At 41.3% G+C, this 22,521-nt stretch overlaps 1 protein-coding gene across 1 annotated transcript in view; it reads left to right on the top strand.

Moving 5' to 3' along the window:
- UBE2F (ubiquitin-conjugating enzyme E2F (putative)) overlaps positions 1-22,521 on the top strand; it is an 86,768-nt gene that overhangs the window by 55,476 nt on the left and 8,771 nt on the right. The window lies entirely within an intron of this gene.

A 22,521-nucleotide genomic window follows, 5' to 3' on the forward strand; every position in this document is an offset into this window, starting at 1 on the left:
ATAGTATGGACTGGGCAAAGCAAAACATGGCATTGAGTAGTTGCCTGATGAACATCTGTGAGATGTGCCTCTCAGATGAGATTGAGCATGGAGGTAGAGGTGAACAAAGTACTAACTTCCCCCTTGTATGGATCTCTGAAGTTGTGTCACGTTACGTTATACAAGTGCGTACCTCAAGCATGTAAAAGTTACTCTCATTTTAATTAAACTCTTCCAATACTTTTATTGAAGTTAACCTTAAGGATTGAAGAAAGTTTCAAGGTAAATGTTGATTTGAAGAGTTCATTGAAAACGCAAAGTCAGGCAGTGCACCTAACTTATCTCATTCTTTTAAGAGGAAATATCAGGATTACAAGTTCATTTTTCTAGCTATTTTCTTGCTTAATGAGATGTTGTAACTGTGCTGGTATTTGTGAGTGTTTGCAGGGCTGGGATGAGACTGTAAGCCTAAGGTGAGAAAAATTTAGTAGACACCTACTCTGGAAGAGGGTTTTTTTCTAACGGTTTTGTTATATCATTTTGGCAAAGAGTGCCAGGAAGCCTTCCAAGCCATAAAACACTGACAGTAGTCACAGAGGGGATACGGCCCTAGGAAAAAAAAAAAAAAACCAGCATAGTGAAGGTAGCAGACTGAATAATTTTCTTTGTTTGCATTGTTAGACTGAATTATTCTCTTAATATCTTGCCAGGGAAATTTATAGCTCTTTGGGAATGGTGAGGCTACATGCTTATTGCTGAGTGTTGAATTTGGGACTTAATTTCTTCTAACTGCCAGAGGGAAAGCGGTTTGTCTGGTGTCTGGGTAGGTTTTTGTAAGGAAGGATGCTCTCATAGTACTGGTACAGTCTTGTGTCAGGTAGGTGAGCCTTACCAGTGCTTTGAGTAAATTATTAGACCTTAGACCAGCCAGACAGTAATGTCCACTTCCCAAAGAGAGATGAAATGCTAAGAAATGGCTGTCCTGCATTCCTCAATCTCATTCCGAAATTGGAAATCGTGAGTATCCACAGAAAGGAAGAATGTCACCTTCTTTTAAAAACACACCTCCCTCAAAAACAGGGAGGTGAGCACTCAAAATATGTACTGCTACGCTAATAGCATGGAAGTGTTGGGTTTTTTGCAGATAAAAGCAGCTGTGGAAGAAGTGAAAGGGAAATTGAGTGTTTTGTTGACAGTCTTCTAAATAAAAATAATTTTGAACAAACATTTTTTATTTAGTAAACTCTAAGTAGTCTCCACAGGTATCTGTAAAATTCATGTTCTGCCATGTTAACCTTTTTTTGGAGCTTATCTGAATTTAGTTTAGGTATTTCATTGGTAGTAACAGCACCAGGTAGTGCTGTATATTTCATACTATTCCATGTATATTCCATACAGCGACATCAAGACAAAACCAGTAACGCACGTCTGGAGAGAATAAATTGTGCAAGGGAGAGAAATGGCTGTTTTTACAATTAGCCTCAAAGTATGCCATTGCAGCGTGAGTTTTTGTCTCTCTTGGGTGTAGATGTCACGTAGTGTATAAAGCACTTTGTTGTGAAGTGAAACTGCTGTGGTCCTGTCCTATCACTTAAGAAAATACTTGCAAAGTATGATATGATTAATGCGGGAATGCTAATGAATTTTCCCTGAGACATTTTTACATGTGTAATACACTTATACAAATAGTGTATGTGTAAGATACATGCCTGCATGCACAGTCTATATACAAACAGATGTGCAAATATATCTAGATACAAATAATTTTGTATACAAACATCTGTGTCTTAACAGATACTGCAAGAGAATGCCTGTGGTCATTTGTCAATGTGGGAATATATGGCTTGTAACAGCCAAAACAAATGTACATCGAGCTGTCTTCTGTGGTTCTCCTGGGGGAGATGACTCGGTATTTCACTGATGTCATTTCAGATTTCAAATCCTGGGATCCCTTTGCTGACATTCCAGGCTAAGTGTGGCTGCCCAAGAGGTTAACAGCTAATCTGAAGCCTGCCTCTGGTTATTGAAAATGTGAAACTGGAGTTTATTCACTTCCGTAGGCTGGTATTAAGTCATCAGAAATGAATGCTGCCTTGCAGATGCTTGAAAAAGTCACATCATAGATACCAAATCCTTATTATTGATTCTTGGAAAACCGTTGTGCCGTGAATGTTTGTGTTACAGATCAGACTGTGAGGGACAGTTATGATCTCTTCCTGCATAAGGAACTTCTCAATTTTTGCATCAAATCTATGGCTTATACCTGAGCACATAGTTGTAGCTTTTGGGAAAGCAGCCTTGTTTTAGGATGTAAAAATGATACGAAAATCAGAGCTCAAGTTGTTCAATTAATTGCTTTAAAAAACTCTCTTATCTGAGAGCTGAGTTAGTGCAGCTTCAGCTTCCAGCCCTCGGAGGCCTCCTTCAGCTCGAGGAAGGAGCTGTCAGTTACTGAACCTCTTCCCTTGCAGCTTCCTTCAGCCAGTGATCATCAGGTCACTTTTAAACAAACTATTTTTTAAAGTACATATGATTGTTTATATAGCTTGAGTAATTCTACAGTTCTTCCCCACACACTTTGCAAAATGTCACTAACTTTTTGGAAGGTTGTACAATAAATTTGGGCAGAGTCATCAAACATCCATTTTCACAAATGCTAGGTAAAGAGATTATCTCAATACTCAGGCTTGCTGGCCCTTTACTTACGTATCCAAAACCTACTTTCTTATCAGCTACAGAATTGATCTGGAGACCTATGTTGTAACTGATTGTTCTCATCAAAAGACCTTTTCAGTGACAGGAAGACACTGTCTGCCACCTTATCTGACTTCAATTTTTCAGAGCTAGGAACCCTGTATTTGCCTGCATTAAATGGTACTGTTCAAGTGATTTCATCGTCGTTGCGATCAATTTTGTAAGGCTTCGGTTTTGCCAATCATGAGTTTATCTTACGATTGTCATCACGTGATGCTGAATCCTCCAAAGCTTAGTTACCCACATGGTAATCTTTTTCCATATATGCAGTCAGACCTTACCCCTTTCAGCTTATGAACTCAACCTCATGTTCTCTTGCTGTGCACCTCTGAGAAGGCTCTGTCCTCTTGATGACCTCCTCATCGGTATTGGGGGGCTGCTTTTATGTCCCCCCAGAGCCTTTTCCTCTCCACTAACAAGCCCTGTCACTCAACCTCTCCTCGCCCTGAGAGCTGTCCCCAGCCCGGCATCTGGGACTGTCCCTGTGAATCTGCCTTTGTTTAACTCGTAATTGTTTCCAGCTTAGGGAAAGTTTGCATTGTGCATTTTTGTAGTATTAGTTTTTAGAACATTCCTGGTGCCCACATTGCGCTGCAGTTAGGTCACAATCACTGGAAGATAAGCAACCATCCTCTCTTGGTGTAGAGCTCAATAAATCAGAATAAAAAGATGATTGATGTCTCTATGTAAACTAAGTAAGGTGTTTCCCAACATTCAGTCTTCTCACAGTGATACAATCTCATCAGTTTGGTAGAATGAGTTTTCTTGTGGAATTTAAGGAACTGCTTACTAGATAATTAGCTGGGACCGCTTTGGATTTTGCAGAGAAGTCAGCCTGTCAGTGATTATGTGGATGGTCAGAGCCATTAATTGTCAATAGAATTGATTCCACGGATTCCTAAGAAATGAGCAAGTGTTTAAGTTTTAATGAATGACTACTCACTTGAAAATTATGTGCTAAAAATTATAGGATTTGCTGTTTTGTACAGTGAACAAATAGAGATCTCTTGATTTGCTTTCTGTGGCAGCCAGGTAGGCTGAATACTGAAAGAATAGGGATATACCTTGGTAATACAAAACCAAATCAGCTTAGTAGTTCAGGACTGGTGTATTCCTTAGCCAGAGGTGCTGTGGCTGCTATTTGTTAGGCTGAAATCTAGAAAATACTTTCCATATGTACATCTGTCATGGTTGTTTTGAGATATTATCTCAGGACGTTGCAATTCGCTGTGTTCCTTAAAAACCCTTATACTTCCTAGCAGGGGTTGCCTTTGCCAAAAAAAAAAAAAAAAACCAAAACCCAAAACATTTCAAAGCCATGCGTGCAGTACACAACAAGAAAATTCATTACACTGTTCATGTGGCTTAGAGTAGAAACGTTTTTCCAAATATTCCTTAGCTTGCTTCCTCACCGAGGCCTGCCACATCAAGAATGCTCATGCTGTGCCCTATTTTAATTGTATTCACCTGTTGTATTTGGTGCAATTTCAAGGGCTAAAGCAATTTTTGTCATCCTGCAGATTAGCAAACCCTCATTTATTTGTTAATCCATGAGGTCTTGAGTTTTTTTAATAGGAGAAGCTGAATAACATCACCCTGTGTTATTTTCCTGCATGATCTTTCCATCTTCTCAGTGAAACTCATCTGTCAGTATTCAGTGCCTGGAAACGCTTCCTGCTGTGTCATTGTGAAAGAATAAGATAGCTGGCACTCTGGGAAGGACTTTTCCCCCCCCTTGTGAAAATCTAGCATGTCTTCTTTCATGGGACTTTTAACAGCAGCTTTGAAGTGTCAAAGCTGAAAAATCTAGTTAGAACAGGTGTGCATTTGCCAAGGATCCACCTTGAACACAAACTTTTTACTTAATTCAGCAAGCCCTGATTTTATCTGCATCTTCCTTGGAAGGCAGCATTGTATATTTCTGATTATAGAGCAGTTTTAGGGTGGTTTCGAGGATTCCCGAGAAGGTAAACATATATACACAGACTACAAGGGGGAAAAAAGTAAGCGTTTTATTAACTACAGACACGCATTACACTAAGGGTATCTTTGCAAAGCAATTGTCTTACCGACCTGGGGACCATGAGGAAGATGGACCATCCGTACATTCCTGTGTCGTCTTGCGCCACGAGCCCAGCCCAGCAGTCGGTAGGTGCCAGCTTTACGTGGGCGTCCCCATGGAGGCAACAGTGACCTCGCTGTACACCGGCCCACTGCTCTTCAGGAAATCCCGGTATTTATACATTTGCAGAGGAATGGGTTTCGACACACGTGACCAGTGAGTGCCGAAACATGCCTCTGTTGTTGATTCTTAACATAGGGAGCCTGTGGTGCATGTGCCCGCTGGTCAGGCGCGCCGCATGCGCCATAGCCATCCCATCTGTTGGTTCGTAGGCGTTGTACACGCAGTGTATTACCATAATCCAGCAGTCATGTATCAACTATGCTCAAGCCAACAGCAGGATATTGTAAGGCAAGCAAAATTATGAACTGTGCTTTGTATTCCTCCATTATTGCACGTCCTCCATGTCCTCCCCTAGCTTTGCTTAACTTTCTTATCTCTGTAGTTAGCATTTCAAACAACAGACAATAAACTGTCTGTTTTCCCTCGCTCAGCGTGTTATCTACTTCTCACCCAGCCATCTGTTTTCTCCTGTGCTAACTGCGGTTTTCTCACAGACCGAAATTCCATCTTTTAACTCCTCTGCTGTGGTTTTCTTGACTATCTACTTCTCACGCAGTGTCCATCCATGGACCAAAATTCCATCTTTTAACCCCTCCGTACACGAGAGCACAAGAATGCACTGAACATAGGAGTGTCATGTCTCTTTGCTGCCTGCAGGTAACTGGCGATTGCATCAGAAGATCATTAGTGCCACGCTTTTGTGGCCCTCTCTTTGCTTGTCCCGGCCAGAGGAATAAGGGCTGTTTTCAGACTCAGTGTAATTCTTGCTGGAAACACACAGTTGCTCCTGGATGTAGAGGGGTGAGCATGCTGCTTCCAACAGGCACTCCAGGTGCCGATCGTCACGACCTGTACCTGTGATGTTGTATTTCCCAGTTGTCTGCCTGGTTTTGAAGAACACGCAACACAACAGCTCTGTGTAAAAGAGGTCTTGGTTTTGCCTTTTTTCCCCTAGCTATCTTTGGCTGCTGTCAGAAAATGGAGTTTTAATTGTTTCCCTGGCTTTTCCGTGACTACATCAGTTGCAAAGCTTCTAGCTGTTGTTTTGATGCTTTAATGATGAATTATTTTGCATGGGTTTGTGTGTATGTGTGGTTCTGGCACAGGTTTTAGAAAACACGGGCTTAACTATAGCTGCCGAATTTTAGCAGCTCACATTGCCACTGACGGTATTTCTAGTCCATCTGTTTTCAGGTGGATTTATATGCTGTTACGATGTTCGTAGGCATTGTGTTCTTCCTCTAAGGGAGAGTGATTGTACCACAAGAATATTAAGGGGAAAATTCATGAAGGCTGGAATTTGTATGTAACATACTGCAGTTAAACATGACTTCTAGACAATTCATAATGTTCTTACCGCTGTCTTTGGTCTTTAATAGATCATCCTTACAGTTGCAGTTTCTAGTCCTTCTCAAATCATGTTATTCTGATTCTTCACTGCAGTGATACTCGCACACTAGCGAAAATCCTCCAGAAAACACCAGGACAGTATTGCCAGCCTCATTTCACCTGGGATAATGCTATATTTTCATGAATTGCACCCTCAGATAAATCATACAGTCAGTGCTGGCACTAGTGATAGGTGAGGCCAGAAGCTGTTGGGGAAGAGGAGTGTTGGGGCTGACTTTTCCTTGTATCACTTGCATGCTGCTGTGACAGCTATTGAATCTTTTTTCTTTTCTTCTCTCTCTTTTTTTTTTTTTTTACACAAGAAGATACATTACTGCTTGGCTTTTGCTATTTTTTTTAATTCAAGACTTCTGTTGCTAATAAAGAAAATAAGGTTTTTATTTCAGGATTGTTTCTGTGGAAATGGACTTACAATGTTCACAGTGTTACAGTGTCTGAAGCTGCCTCTTCAGGTTTCCTCTTAGGATTTTAATTGCCCTACATAGCCTCATTTCCTTAGGAAACTAGGCTTAAAAAAAATTCTCTCCATTGCACGCAGTCTTTGGAGGTTGTTCTAATGAGTCTTCTGGGATGAACATTTTCTTTGACTGTCTTCTTGTCTTTACAAGTGAGAGCACTAATCTAATCCATTAGAAATTCCATTGATAATTAGGAACAGTTGTGGACTATATATTTCACTGAAGAGCTTTTATAACCTTTCATAATTGTATGCAGCTTTTTTAAGTCCTTAAATAGCAAACAGATTATGATTTTTATAGAATAATCTTAATTTCTCAAAGCCTTCCTTGGGCAACTGGGCAAGAACCAGCATCACCTGGCAAAATGCCAGTACCTAGGCCAAATTCTGGAGAGGACATTAATGTATCTTCTGAAAACAGGTAAGTCATTGAAAGAGAAAGTTGTCAGCAAGAGGTCTGCCTGTAGGTAACAACCATAAGAAAGAAACAAATACAGATATGTCTGTAGATCATTAGGCATTCCTTTGGGAATATAGTATTTCCCCCAAAATTGTCCTTCTGCATCAAAAACTGTCATTGCCCAGCATAGCCTCTTCAGTTCTGAAGCCAAGAGGAGCCAGCAACAACTTGAAATTGTAAAAACTTATTTTTCACCAAGAATGATTTCATCCTTGGTGGGTTTTTTGGCTTGTGGGTTTTTTTTTTTACATCAGACACTACTAAATCTGGCTTGTGAAGCACGTTTTCAAAGTGGAAAGGGGTTACTGTTGTTCTGTCTCACCACAGGTTTTATCAAACACTATAAACCAATCTGCCACACAGACTGGGAGCCCTGTGCTTTCCTTTCTGAGCTACCCTGCGGGGTGCTAAAGACAAAAGCTGGCAGATTTGGCATCTTCCATCTGTGCTGAAGTTTAAAGTAATTTTGCCCTCAGACTGATGATGCCCTCCGACAGTTAAAAAGTCACAGAGCTCGCTGCCTGTGTATCATTTCAGATTTGATCCCTCTAAATAAAGAGTCTTCCAAAATAATGTCATGGCCAGCTGTACTTTTATCTTCCTGGCTTTTTACTTCTCTGCTAATACTTCTCATAATAGAGATGTAACTACATTTAGGTTTAAGACTACCTTGAAAATCCATTGTCCTGTGTAGATGAAGAAACGCATTTGAAACTAAATAGTGTCTTCAAATTTGGATTCTTCTTGATCTCTTGTCATTGATCACGTTAGTTTTCTTCTATGAATGTAATTTCATGTGTCAGAAGATTAGTCTGTTTGAAATGTTACTTGATGCATCTGAATGAAAAGCATGATATAAATACATAGATAGATGCTAGCATGTCGCAGGTGTACTGGATCCTCTAAGCAGACAAACGGTAGCACAAAATAAAATTAAAACGTGAAAATTTGGGAAAAAAATACTCATTATCTGTATTTCTTCCTCAGGTCTTCTGGTTTAAAGTAGTTCATTTAACTGATCTTACAGTAATTTCCCTGTTTCTCTGTCATACCTGCTCTTTATTTTTAACCATTTTTACATCAAAGGCATTTGAGTATTCATTTGAGTACTTAGCTCCTGCAGTGATCCTTCCTGTTCAGAAGAGATCAGATCTTTTCCCTTGCCACTTCTCCAGAACCATCCCAAAGGTCACAGAAACAGAAAGAGCAGCCGGCACGTGCTCCTTTACAGATCGGTGTCTTCAATGCAGATCAGCACCTTTGCTTGCTGAAACAACTGAGTAATGTGAACTATTGCCCTTCAGTTGAGACACTAGCTAACATCTGTGCTGAAAATGAATGAAGCTCTACAGGAGGTTTCTAATAAATAACTTCCTTTTTTCCCTTACCTCCAAACTGCTTAGGCTCCACTTTTTTGTTTTTATCTTTGGCTTTATGTAGAACTCAAGGATGGAGTAGCTTAGTTCTTTGAGATTTAGGCTGCAGATCCCAAGAGCAGAGGTACTGTGACCGTTGTAGGGAAGGCATCATTTTAGTGCATTAACTTTTCTTGCTTGAAGCATTTGGGTTGGTTCACCTCTTCATAAATGGAGACGGAATGACCTGCAAGAACATTTCTTCCAGCTTTGAGTTAATTGGGTTTGTGTGGCTTGCAGCAACAGCTTTCCCGTGGATGTTCTTCACTGGGTGTTCTGCTTGCTAGATTTAATAGTTAGTAGTTAAATATCTTGAAGTAAATCTGTCAAAGAATTAGAAATATTACCCACTGATCTATAGTGACTGTTGGTGAATTTGGATGCAAAACAATTTGTTTGATAGTACTCACCAAAGTTGTTCAAGACTTTGTAAAAGACGTTTCAACTTAAAACATTTATACTACATAAAATATTGTAAATAAAATTTCATAGTCCACAGATGCTGCATCTTGTCACTGCACATTTCAGAGGGGGTATTATTTCTGGTAAAAAGGACTAGAAATAGCTCTAAACAAGCATTTTATTTTCCACATAATTACAAATTATGTGAAATAACTGTGTTCCTTTGATAGGTAGTGTTTTTTGAAGAAACTGAAAACAGTTGAAATGGTTTTAGTTTGCAAAGTAGTCAGAAGTCAAATGCCAGCTCTGTATTACCCAACTTTATATCCTGCTTCTATCTGAATGCTTGTTTCTTTATTGGATTGGGTCTGGGCAATGCACTCCAAAGGTTTTTACTGGCAAATGTTTTTTCTAGAGCTTTCCCCGAGGAATTTTTTTTTTAAAAGCTCATTTAATTCATTAATGCATTATTTTTAGCCCAATTCTCTTTGTCAAGCTTGTCTCCCTTGCCAACAGTTTCCCATCACAACCATACACTTTGTTAAACATTTCCAGTTTCCCTATGAAATTTTCTATGCAATCGGTGCTAATGGTATTTGAAGAATTCTGATGACATTTTCATTGTTTAAGCTCAGATGCCTAAAGCTCAGTGATGGCTCAAGACAACTGGAAAATTAGTCTTAGAACAGATAAATTATTTCAAAAACATTTACTTGACGTTTATTTCAGGTGGTCTTTAAAAAAATGTATTTTATTATTATTAATGTGTTTGAGCTGGTGCTAGAGGAGCAACCATGCATGAGGTCAGTTGTGCTAGATGCTCTTAAGTGACAAGGAGCAGTTTCTCAGCTACACCTTGCCTGTTTAACTGCAGGACAACATGGTGAGGAGAAGTGATGGAGCATGCAAAAGTGACTTGTGTTGTCACATTGGTAACACGGTACAGAGGGAACACCTTTGCTTTGGTTGTTTCTGAAGGTAGTGTACTGGAGTCTGACTGGTTTTTCTTTGCACGGGGAGCAGGGGACATTCTCCTTGGAGTCAAAGCTTCCCTAGAGCTGGCAATACTCTTCCCCCACTGCAGCAACTGGTAGAGTTGCCATGGGGAAGCAGTAGATCTAACAAGTCGTCACGGCTCCTTTCTGTTTGATGTGGGAAGTTCTTCAGTCCCTTCTACCAGATTTTACTGAAGAGCCTTCTCACTAATTTATCGTTTACACTTTGTTGTAATAAGCTTGACAGTTCTGTTGGGTGGAAATGCTTTTGATTAAAGTGGAAATTTTTGAGTTTGCAGCCTGGCTAAAGAGGCAGTCGTGTTTCTTGGTAGCTCTCTCCTATTCTGTGTTGCACTCGCTGCTTTTTCACTAAGTAGAGTTTCCTGCACAGTCCAAGTGAAGCCCATCAGGTGTTGTGGAAACATCTGTCCAGGTACTTATGTTTAGAAGAAAACACGTGCAGCGACCCGGTGTCCAATCTGGAAATCATCACTACAGCATGCGTTTTTGCAAGTGGAGGGCTTTGTGAGTTCGGAGTACACAACTATTGCCTTTTGTAGTGTGCACAGGCTTTTTCCTACTTGTGGGACATAAGTAGGGATTTAAAAGGTCAGTATGGTTTTGTGGTCCGCCCACCAGCTTTACAAGCTTGCTTGTGCAGGTCAGAATACACTGGAGTCAGTCTTTCAAGATGCATCTTTCTTGTTTTTCTTTTAGTTGAATGTCAGGATCTGTCCTATAGTCCCTCACTGAAAACATCCAACTGTTAGATGCTTTGAAGTTTTACTGAATTATTTTTAAGGAGTTAAAAAGCAGGCACATTCTTGTATCCTTTTCAAATTTTGTTCCCTAAATCCTGGCCAATAACATAATGGTATGACAAACTGAAAGCTGAAAATGTTTTAATAATAAACCCCTGCTTTCATCTGTCAAGTCACCCAAATGGAGAATGTACACTACCAAAGCATTATTTGACAGCCTCTTCAGAATATTGGGAAAGCATCATACTGATTATTGTCAGGGCAGAAGGATTAGATTGGGGTTTGACACTTCATGGTAGCTTGGAAAACACAAACAAGTCATCCTGTGCATCCAAATGTGCAAAGTGCTGGATGCCCTCACTTTCTCCTTCAATTAAAAAAGAATTTGGAACATTCAGAGTTTTTCAGGTTGGGTCTTTAGTTTTGCATTGATCTCCTAGCAGCTGTCCCACAAAAACTGTCCGTCCTCCGTTTCAGCACGGCACATGAAAAGGTATTAACTATTCCTACAAGTCCCAGGGGTGTAGTGGAGCGTGAATACAGATTACCTGCCGTTCACTCCTGTCTCCTGTGTGCAAGAACAAAGGCTGATCACGGTAGGGAGACAGATCGCAAGCTGTTAGTGACATGCTGGGTTAACATACCCTAATGTAATTTTGCATAAATGAATGGAGATAAAAACAAAATGTAACTTTGCTGTTACTGGAAGGACGTAATATAATATCCAGCTCCAAGGTGATGTAGGTAGCCTGGTATTTTGCTAATTGTGCAGAGAGTTATGAGATTTGGCATGTCACGTTACCAGCCTGTTTCCTGCTGCGTGCTTGTCAGAAACTCGAATTCATGATTGACAGCTCTGCGCTGCTTGCTTGAATTTCTGCCTTCATCCGATTAATTTTGTAATTTATTGAGACAAGAGTAGCTTCCTGCTCTAAAACGACTTGAGGAGCAACAGATGCAGGCACATCTGTCATGCAGAAGCAATGCCAGAGAATTTTGGTATGAAATCATCAAAAAATGGAGTCAAGCAACATTCTCCACCTTGTGTAGAGTACCTGGTGGTGCTGGCTGTTGGTTAAAGGCAGAGATTCCTTACTCACACTCTTCCTCACCCACAGCCTGAGCCTCTTGCCAATGTGTTTGGGTATGGTGGCTGATGGCTCACTTGACACAGCGTGAAGGGATAATGTCTGCCAGCATCTTGCTTATTGTGTTCGTAGCTACAAAACCAAGTTTGCATACATGTCAGTCAAGGGAGGGTAGCACACTGAATATTTGTCAAAATAGTCTGAAATTTCATTTGATGACCTGTTGAACATGGTAGATCAGCAATGAACAAATTTCTCTGGAATCTCTTTCCAGCACCATGCCAGTCCTGACTTAAATATTACCTTGTTTACCCTTGCATTCATTTTGGCAAAGTAAATGGAGAGAAGTGGGTTGGTTACAGCTGCCAAATGAAGTGTTGTCAGGGAGTGGGTCTTTTCTATGGATTCCAGCCCTGTGTTGGCAGACTTTGGAGGAAACTTCAGCTTGTCATCGTGTACTGACTACCTTGTCAGTAGTGTGAATGTTCAGTAACAAAATCTATAAAGCCAGATTTTTTTTTTTCTGGTGTCTAAAAAGAGCTTTATTTCAATAGTAAAACATTTACCGTGTAACCTGCTAATTACTTGCCATGTAATGTATTTTTTACTCAGCAGAACCTACAAAAAAGTTACTGCTTTTGAGCCCATGACCTTCTGTTGAGTGTATGGATTGACCATAGCCACCATTCTTATAGATACGCAGTTGTGTGGCCAGCCCTGCCTGTTGGAGTCAGTAATTGTTACTGTTGACAGCAATTTCAGCAGATTTTGTACTTGTTCTTAGCACTGGAAAAAAAATCAGGCTTTCTATGAGTTTAATAGGAACAGTTCAACAGCCATGTCTGTCTAGGGCCCTTTAAGCAAAGATCTCACTGGATTTTCTCATCTGAGGATTTTGTAAGGGTGCTGGCTACTACATGACTTCTTCTCTGATTAGGTAGCACTCTCCACTATGTCAACTTATGGTCAGGCAGTCTAATTTTGTGCTTGGATTACAGGTATTTATCCCGGAGGATTGGGCAATCACTTTTACTGTGTTTTATTGTGATAAATGTGATAGGACGAGAGGAAATGGCCTCAAGTTGCGCCAGGGGAGGTTTAGATTGGATATTGGGAAAAATTTCTTCACAAAGAGGGTGGTCACAGGCTGCCCAGGGAGGTGGTGGAGTCACCATCTCTGGAAGTGTTCAAAAACCATGTGGATGTGGCGCTTCAGGACATGGATTAGGGGACATAGTGGCACTGGATTAATGGTTGGACTTGATGATCTTGAAGGTCCTTTCCAACCTTAGTGATTCTGTGATTTGGCTGTGACAACAGAAGCACCTTTTAGTGGTGCTGCTGGCCAGAAGAACCTGATGGGGTACATACTCACCAGCAGTGAAATCTATGGGGACAAGACACCTAACAATTGCTGTAGCTGTAGGTAGCTGGGTTTCTTGCATTACCGCAGTGAAGCACTGATCTAACGCTGCTGGGGTATTAGAATACCACTTAACTAAAAATAAGTTCTTTATAACTTCCAAAGTACTCACAGTGCTTGTAGAAAACAACAGCTGCTTTTGATTCTTTAGTATCATTGAGCATATGAACCCGTGAGCTGAAATCCCTCTTGAAAAATCAATAGAAATTACATTTAATAGGAGGAAGAGGCAGTAACAGTCAGTCGGCAGCAAAACCGTGTCGGTCTCTTCTCCCAAGTAACAAGTGGTAGGACAAGAGGAATGGTCTCAGGTTGCACCAGGGGAGGTTTAGATTGGATGTTAGGAAAAATTTCTTCACCAAAAGGGTTGTCAAGCAGTGGAACAGGCTGCTCAGGGACATGATGGAGTAAATACGCCATCCCTGGAGAGTTTTAAAAGACGTGTAGATGTGGTGCTTAGGGACATGATTTAGTGATGGACTTGGCAGTGCTATGTTAACGGTTGGACTCAATGATCTTAAAGATCTCTTCCAACCTAAACAATTCTATAATCCTAAACCAGGTTTGGACATATTTTTAATATTCTGTTTATTTCATATTGTCTGAAAATTCACAGATGTCTGTCTGCAAAGTTTAAATAGGTAGATAATCCTGAAAGATTTAACAGACAACAACAAAGATGATCCTTTGGTTTAAGACTCTTTACTTGCTTCATCAGGAATGAAGATTAGTGTTTCACCGCTGCAAACTTGTTTTTTCTTCCCATGGCTGCAGTCAAGCCAAGCTTTTCACCTTGTCTTGATTTTTCTTATAATGATTAGCAGTAATTGTAAGTGATTTCATTTTGATATCTTTAATAGTAAACTGAATAAATACATTTAAAGAAAAATAGGGTGTTTTTTTTTTACTTTCAGTGTCATGAAGCTGGTTAATGTTGGTTTACAGTAGAATTTGTAGATTTGTTTGACACTTACTTTTGTGTGACTAGAATAGGTTCTGATGTCTATGAATTCAGTTTGATCATCCAGCATTGCAATTTTGAGCACAGTTTCTTGTAGATGGGACTTAAAGTTATACAGCTGAGGGGAGCCCTGAAGCAGACGAGGACACTTTATCATGGTAGAGGACGTAGTTAGCTCCTCTCACTGCCTAGGTAGCAAGGGGCCATAGATGCTTGGGCATTCTCAGTTCACTCTGAGTCACTGTTAAATCTGAGTGCCCAGATCTTACTTAGGGCATTTCATCAGTGGAAACAAAGCACAATGATGGAGAGCTTGTCGTGTTTTTGCTACTTTGCAGGTGGGGATGTAGTGATGTAGAGAGGGAAATTATTCGCTCTGGGTAGGACAATAAAGTGGTGGGGGTCTGGGCATTCATTTGGATCTTCTTAGTCCTGGATTAATACCCTGGCATTTAAATTGCATTCCGTTTCTTATCTTTTCCTTAATTTGACTTGAATGTGTCTCAGTCTTGCTGTAATGTCCTACACAGACAACCTTTCTAACCTATTTTATCTCTGCTCTGACAAGTTCCGTTTTGAAGGAGTAAAGACAGACCACTTTTCTCTGTTGTGCTGCCCTCCTTACTTGGAGGTGCCAAAGGTTCCTATTATATAGAAAAGATAAAATGCACAAAGGAAGAAGCAACCAATTCTGTAATCTAAGCTTGACATTCTACTTTTTTTATCTGCCTGAAAAATAAATCCTTCTTCTGGTTTTCAGCACTGAGATTGGACTGTGGTTTAAATCAGCGCTGCGCTGGCTGCAATCACTGCTGAGACTTTTGTCCAAGGGTTTTCTTTCTGACATCTTAGAAACTTCAACCCTACAATCAGCCCACGTTTGTGATAAACAGAGTAGAGAACGTTTGGCAAGGAAATCAGCACGAGTCTTAAGCACTGAGTCCCTAACAGTAACTCACTCTCCTGTCTGAATTGGTACAGATAGCCATCCTCCCTTGAGGAGCCACTCTTTGTCACTGCGTAACACCGACAAAAAGAGGCTTCACCTGGGTTTTTGAAACCGTTCTCCTTGTGCTGCTGAGAAGAGAGTTGCTTTTAATGGCTTGGCAGTGGCTCCACATCATTCACTCACCCTTATGATGAGTGGTTACTCATCCATGATATGAATTACTGTATCCTACAGGCAGTCACAGCTATAATTCTTTGGCTGAAAAGAAGTTCTCTCTTCTGTGTGATTAAAGTATGTGTATGATTCTCTCTTGTGTATGATTAAATTTGGTGTCCATCTTTTTAAAAATAAAAATAAAGGCTGCCATCAGGAGAATAATTTCCTGAACAAGGCAGCACAGTACAGAGAGCTACTAAAGTAGGTGGAAAGGAAAAGAAAGTTTTTGCCTTGATCATTAGAAGCAATCAATTTAATGTAATTAATGTAAATTATTGTAAGTGGGGAGAGATACAGAACTGCAAGGCACTTCAGGTTTAAAGTAATTTTTTGATTAAAGTTTCCTAGGCTGTAAAAGTATAATTGGGTAGGGGAAGGGGGGGAATCCATCCATATATTATAAGCTAAACAATCTGGTCTTGAACATATTGGAATATGAGATAATAGTAATTAGGTGTAGAACAAGAGAGTTTCTGTGGAGCTGAGAGTAAGGGAATTACTGAGTTGACAAGCCTGACACTTTCCTCCTCCATTCTCAAGACTAAAAATTACATTTTTAACAAAATGTTCCTATGTTTGGTATATCACTGTGGTATGGATAGATGTGTCAACCTCAGTGCCACTATCATTTTTGAAGAATTTCTGTTTTATATCCTTTCGCTTCTCTGATAAAAGTTGGATATTGTTTTGGAGACTGTCATTCTAATATTCTTCTAAGAGCAGCAGAGTAATTTTAAGAAATATAAAATGATGGATAATGATGAAACTGAGTACGGAGACACTGGAAAACTTTGCTAGGCAGCTGGCAGGTGACATAATGTAACTGCAAGTTAAAGGTCTTGATAGAAACATTTATTTGTTCGATCTTGCTTATGTCCAGCATAACCAGGTAAACAGTGATTCAGAATCACATTAGGAGGGCTGTTTGTTCTATAACCATAGTTTTTCCAGCACTTCATCCTTGAGACACTTTCAGAAGGTATTTCACAGAATCATGAAGTCACTGAGGTTGGCAGGGACCTCTAGAGATTGCCTAGTCCAGCCCCTGTGTTCATGGTGGAGTCAGCTGGAGCACATTGCCCAGGACCATGTCCAGTCAGATTTTGAGTGTCTCCAAGGACGGGGACTCCGCAACCTCTCTGGGCAACCTGTTCCCATGTTCCACCACCCTTACAAGTAAAAAAACTTTTCCTAATGCTTAAAAGAAATTTCCTGTATTTCAGTTTGTTCCCATTGCCTCTCACCTTGTCACTGTGCACCCCTGAGAAGAGTCTGGCTCTGTCTTCTTTGCACCCTCCCATCAGATACTTACATCTGTTGAGGTCCCCCCAAGCCTTCTCTTCTCCAGACTGAACAGTCCTGGTCAGTCGCTGCTCTGAAATTTGATGGAAATTGAAAGAAAATCAAAGAAAGGGCTTTAAAAGATATATTCAGCAGGCAAAGACAGCAAAATTTGACTGCCTCCTTGTATGCTCCAATGCATTAATCATCTTTGTGGCCCTTTGCTAAGCTCACTCTAGGAAGTCCTTATCTCTCTAGTCCTGAAGGAGCCTGGAACTGAGCACAGCACTCCAGATGTGTTTCATCAGGCCTGAGAGGAGTGAAAGGATCACCTCCCTTGACTTGCTGCCAGTGCTCTTCATAGTATAGCCCACGATGCTGGCAGTCGTCTTTGGTGGTTCATGGTCAGCTTGGTCACCACCAGGACACCAAGGTCTTTCTCTGCAAAGCTGCTTGCTACCCAGCTGGCCCCCAGCATGCACTGGTGGATGGCATTGTTGTTATAGAATCTTTGGGTTTGAAGGGACCTTTAAAGGCTGTCTAGTCCAGCCTCCCTGCAGTAAGCAGAGACATCTTCAACTAGAGCAGGTTGCTCAGAGCCCCATCCAGCCTGACCTTGAACGTATCCAGGGATGGGGCATCTACCAGCTCTCTGGGCAACCTGTGGGTTGGGAAAAATTTCTTCCTTATATCTAATCTAAATCTGTCCTCTTTTAGTTGAAAACCATCACCCCTTGTCCCATGTATTCATTACCCCTTGTATTCATGGGCAAGACTTTGCATTTCCCCTTGAACTTCATGACGTTTCTCTCCATTCAATTCTCCAGCCTGTCAAGGCCCTTCTGAATGGCAGCACACCTATCTGGTGTATCAGCCACTCCTCCGAGTTCTGCATCATCAGCAAGCTCTGCCTCTTCATCTAGGTCATGAAGAGGTTGAACAGCATCGGCCTCGGTATCAACCCCTTGAGTACTGCAGTAGGACTTTGTGCCACTGATCACAACGCCCTGAGCCCGGCGGTTCGGCGGGTTCAGTCTACCTCACTGTCCATTCATCAGTTTGTCTTGGAGCTTCACTGAAGTGAACCTTTAGCAATTGCTTTGCTTTTTAGTCTTTTTTTGTAAAGGAATAAGGCTTATGCAGTGATGCCATTCACCTGTCCCCTTCTTTCATGCCAGCCTCCCCCTCAATCCCCCGTAGCTGTTGAACACACACATCAGTTTCCATCAAATTTGACAGAGCAGCAGAGTCTTTACATCCAGCTCCCATAACTGTCACAAAAATTGTCAGCAGGAGCAAAGAGAGGATGGTCTGTCAGTGAGCTACCAGGAAAGTCTCCCATGCGAGCTCAGCCAGGACATGCTCCAGGTGGGCTGTTGTCTGGCCCATGTGGGTGTGTGCAGCTCGGAGCAGACATGGGCTTTGCCTTTCTCCCACCTGGTGGCGAGGAGACCTGGGTGCAACCCAAAAGGGCTACAGGAGGGTGAGGGAACTGGCATTCTTGCTGGGAGAGAGGAGCTTGTAAAGAGTATCAAGGAAAAGCTGCATTGTGGGGGGAAGAGAGCAGTAATGATGGTCTGCAAATCAGTAGGCAGTCAAATTTTGCTGTCTTTGCTTGCTGAATGTGTCTTCTAAAGCCCTTTCTTGACTGTGCTAGATATTCCCTAGCTGTATGGGTAAAAATGTGTGGGTTGCAAATAAACTCTTGCACACTAAGTGAGACTTTATTCTGGTAAAGAGAATTACCCGCGAGCTGTTCAGACGCCACGGGGAGTCCCATTACTTCATACTGATCATGAGATCTGCATATTTTTACTTGCATTTGTCTTTTTTCTTCTTCCGTATTTAGCCACATTTGAAGTAATTAGTAATCAGACTACTGTATACATTAATTTTTAGAGGATTTTTGCACAACTCTCATTTTTTCATTTTCAGTACTGCTGGCTCTTCCTCCAACAATAGAAAGATAGATGCTATTAGGATTGCTTAAGAAGTAATTGAGGTCAAGGCTTTGAAGCTACTGTTTCTTCATCTTGCATTATTAATTCTCAAGGTTTACAGAAAGAGTGGCACTGTAAAAGCCATTGTAAGATTGTATACCGTATCATACTAGCTGCTCTGCTTGCATGCATTCAGCTATCCTTTTCATAATATCTGAACATCTCATTGGATTTACCTCTTATCATTTTCAGTTGTTTTCAATTCATCTCTACTTTCACTCTTCCTTACGATCTTGGAATTATTTGGATGTGAAGTTCATCAGGTCACCGTCTCTCTTGCAAGAAATTGTCATGAAAAAGAAAGTTCCCAAGAGTTTGCTGTGGGATCCAGGGCTATGGCAGAAAAGAGTTTGAGGCAATACAGCTACTTCTATACCCATAGAAACAGTAAGAAGGTATAGTTTTTAAAACTTAGTAGCATAAGAAATGTTTTGCCAAATGTGGTGATTGCTACAGTTTTTCAGGAACCCCTTGATCTTTGCTGGGTTTTCTGATGCTTCATCTCCAGTTGTGGTATGTCAGGAGATTTCAGGACAGCTCTCTAGACAGTTCTTTCTATGGAATGATCCCATTAATCATTGCAAAAGATATGTAAAAAGACATAGCTAAGCTATAACTTAACCTCTTTGCTATCCTTCTCCGTTCTCAACTCTCTTGTTTCTTCTTGGTGTCTGTTTATTTTACCAGGGATCTGAGCTGGTTGTCCCAGAGCTTGTAACATTGGTACACCATACTTAAAAGTATGAGTAATTGCTTTGCGGAGTCATAATTACAAACGGTCTCTCTAAGACTTGCAGTGTTCCAAACTGGAGTGCCGATCTCATCTTTCTTTTAAGTGTTACCTTTTTTACTGTAAACACATGGCAAATTTCTCCACCCAGGACAGTCATCTCCATTCCTTTGACCCATTCTGTGTACATTTTCTCCCACTGCTCTTCCAGAGAGGCTCAGAAAGAGCTACCAGGATATATCTGGGCCTCCAGGAACTCCTCAGGCTTTTGATTTGTGATCTGGGTACAAGAATTTAGGATGCAAATGAGTATGTTTTCATCTTCAACTTGTTCAGTGCTGGACTTTGTCAACAACTCAGTTGATGCTGTTGGCTCTTAGCTCAAGGAAGGATGTGCAACAGAAAGGCTATTTAGCACTTGTCAAGACAGGAATATCGTTAGAGTTGACAAGGGGAGGCATGCCCAGATCTTGCTTTCATTATGTTTGCTTCAGGCTGGCTTTGTCAGGCCCTCATTTTTTAGGTTGTTTGCATTGTAGAATATTTGAGGCAATGCATTGCTTACATTGGCGTAGTCTCATCCTTGCTGTGCTGTTTTACTTATGTTTGAGTTTCTCATGGGCTGAGATTTTTGTCCATTGTCTAGTATGAGGTTTTCACTTAACCTCATTCCCTTGTTTAAATTGATAGCCCTGCACCAGCCCTTGATATTCTGAAGTCTCTGTCCTAATAGAAAGTAGCTGGTTCTGAACATTTTCTTCAAGAACACTGCTTTTTATTTCTAACGGTACAAAACGGTGACGTGATGAAAGCGTGAGGGTTTTTTTAACCTTCTTCAAGTAAAATAGATATTCGATTCAGTATCCAGGAACAAATGCGAGTTTCTTATTTCCGATTTCTTCTAAAAGGGGTTACAAAACATTGAAGAATCGTTCTAATTAAATGCACCCGCAAAGCGTATCCAAGGAATTGAAGTATATATTCACCTTTGGCCAGAAAAGACTGTCATCTCTGTGTAAGCAAACTTTTTTTTCCTGATTTGTAATGAATCCCACAGTACTCATAACTGGTCCAGAACTTGCAGCCTCGCTTGCCTGACGTATGCTGCCACCGCTCAGATGTCAGCTGCTCCACCCGCCGTTTTGATTTCATGCCGATGATGGGAACGTGCGCATGTTGCTGCGGCACCTGAAGACGTCAGCAGGGCAATAGCCAACAGTCAGCATGTGCGTCATTTCCGTTGCCTTCCCTAGCCCTCCAGGTCTCTGGATTTGGAGGGCTAGGTAAGAAATCAGAACTAGAAGCCCCCGCATCTTAATTCTCCTGGAATTCTCTTCAAGCCGATTGTTTCAGACCACAGGTGTCCAGCCGGTCCGAGTGCCTGTGGACACCACTTTTACAGTTTATGAGTTGGTAAGCGGCAGAAGGAGCTTCTCGAGGGAAGAATTTGATCCATTGCATTAGAAGCTAACCTCAGCTTTCCAAGCTTTTACCACACTGCGAAAGAATTTAGCCCTAAAAGGATGTGTTTTTTTGGGAAGCTGTTTAATTTTCTTGTGGGGTTTTTATTACTCTCTGCTTACAGCTTACTGTCTTATTAAGAACAACAGTACCATCCCAGTCCAAAAACATCTTTTCATAAAAATTTGCCCTGTGAGTCATTGCATTTATTTATCTCCATATTTATCACAGTAAATCCTTCACTTCCTTTGCACACCCAATCACCCTGTTTGGTGTTTGTTGTTCTCACTGAAATTGTGACAGCCACAATAGAATACATATTTTGTTTTTCTGCAGTATTCCTGCATTTAGAGAACTGCACTGGGGTTTTTCTTGGATCGCCTCCCCATTTTATGTTCTGTGTCCATGTTACAGCCTTTAAAGCCTTTTCCCAGTGAGTTTAAAGTACATTAAACGGCATGTGCAAATAAGCAACAGCACAGTTAATTGTGCTACAGGAAAAACATCACATTTCTAATGCTAAAAGTATTTATAGAAACCATTATCCACCTTTAATAACGCTGATTATGGATGGAGCCTCTTTCAGGTTCAGCAAAGTTGATTAAGCTCTTGCAGATGGTTTGACTTGCTGAGGTAATGACAGAAATGTGGTAAAAATGCAGAAGTTTTAAAGCTTTTGTTTTACGTGCTTTAGGCAAGTAAGTGGCTTTAAAAGGAAACTTTTTGCTTTGCATTCTTTAGAAAAATGCATGGTTTTAAAATGGAAACATACAGCAAGTGGTTGAATGCAAACATGGGAGTCTGACCTCTTTGAGCCGAGTTCCCCACGTGCCTCACCTGCCCGGTCAGGCTTGTTTGAACATTATTTGAGTAGAGAATGACTTGCAAAAACCCTCTCACCAGACACAGGCAGCTCCGATTTCCTCTGCCCTTGCAAATTATCCATTATGATCTCAGATCCCGAGGACATCTCCTCTCTTGGGAACGAGTGGCATCCTCATGGGTGGAAGTGCGTTTGCAGCGCAGGGGAGGTTAACATCAGTGTAATTGGGATGATTCAGGTAATTTTCTTGAAGGGCTCTCTCTATAACCCTTTCAAACAACCGTATTGACAAGATGGCCACTGTGCCTGGCGCCAGCCTCGGGCTGACCCCAGTAACGTTGGAGGAGCGGGGAGACGTGCCTGACATCAGGCACCGAGTGACCGAGCGATCTCCGTGCTCCCTGTTTAATCTGCCAGAAGGTTTTCTTTTGTTTCCAGCAACCTGGGCGAAATCGTGAACGGTCATAAGAAAATTGGTCGCAGTCAGGGTAAAACCCAAGTCATTTGGTGCAGTGGCTGTATGACCAGAGGACTCGCAGAAGGCTCCACCGTCTGCCTCCAGCCAAGCCACTCCATAAACCAAAGGGCAGATGTGGCAAGGGTGTCAGGACCCGCACTGCATTTGATCCAAGGAACGATTTTCTCTGGGAAGCCGCTTTGCCTGCTTCAGCTGGCTCGGTTCCCTCTCCTTTGCACAAATGGGATTTAGATGTAGTTATCCCTGGCTACCCCGGCAGCTTTCACACCTCCTAATCCATAGCCCTTTCCGCT

This window comes from Phaethon lepturus, unplaced genomic scaffold (genome assembly GCF_000687285.1).
Source record: "Phaethon lepturus isolate BGI_N335 unplaced genomic scaffold, ASM68728v1 scaffold9747, whole genome shotgun sequence".
NCBI lineage: Eukaryota > Metazoa > Chordata > Aves > Phaethontiformes > Phaethontidae > Phaethon > Phaethon lepturus.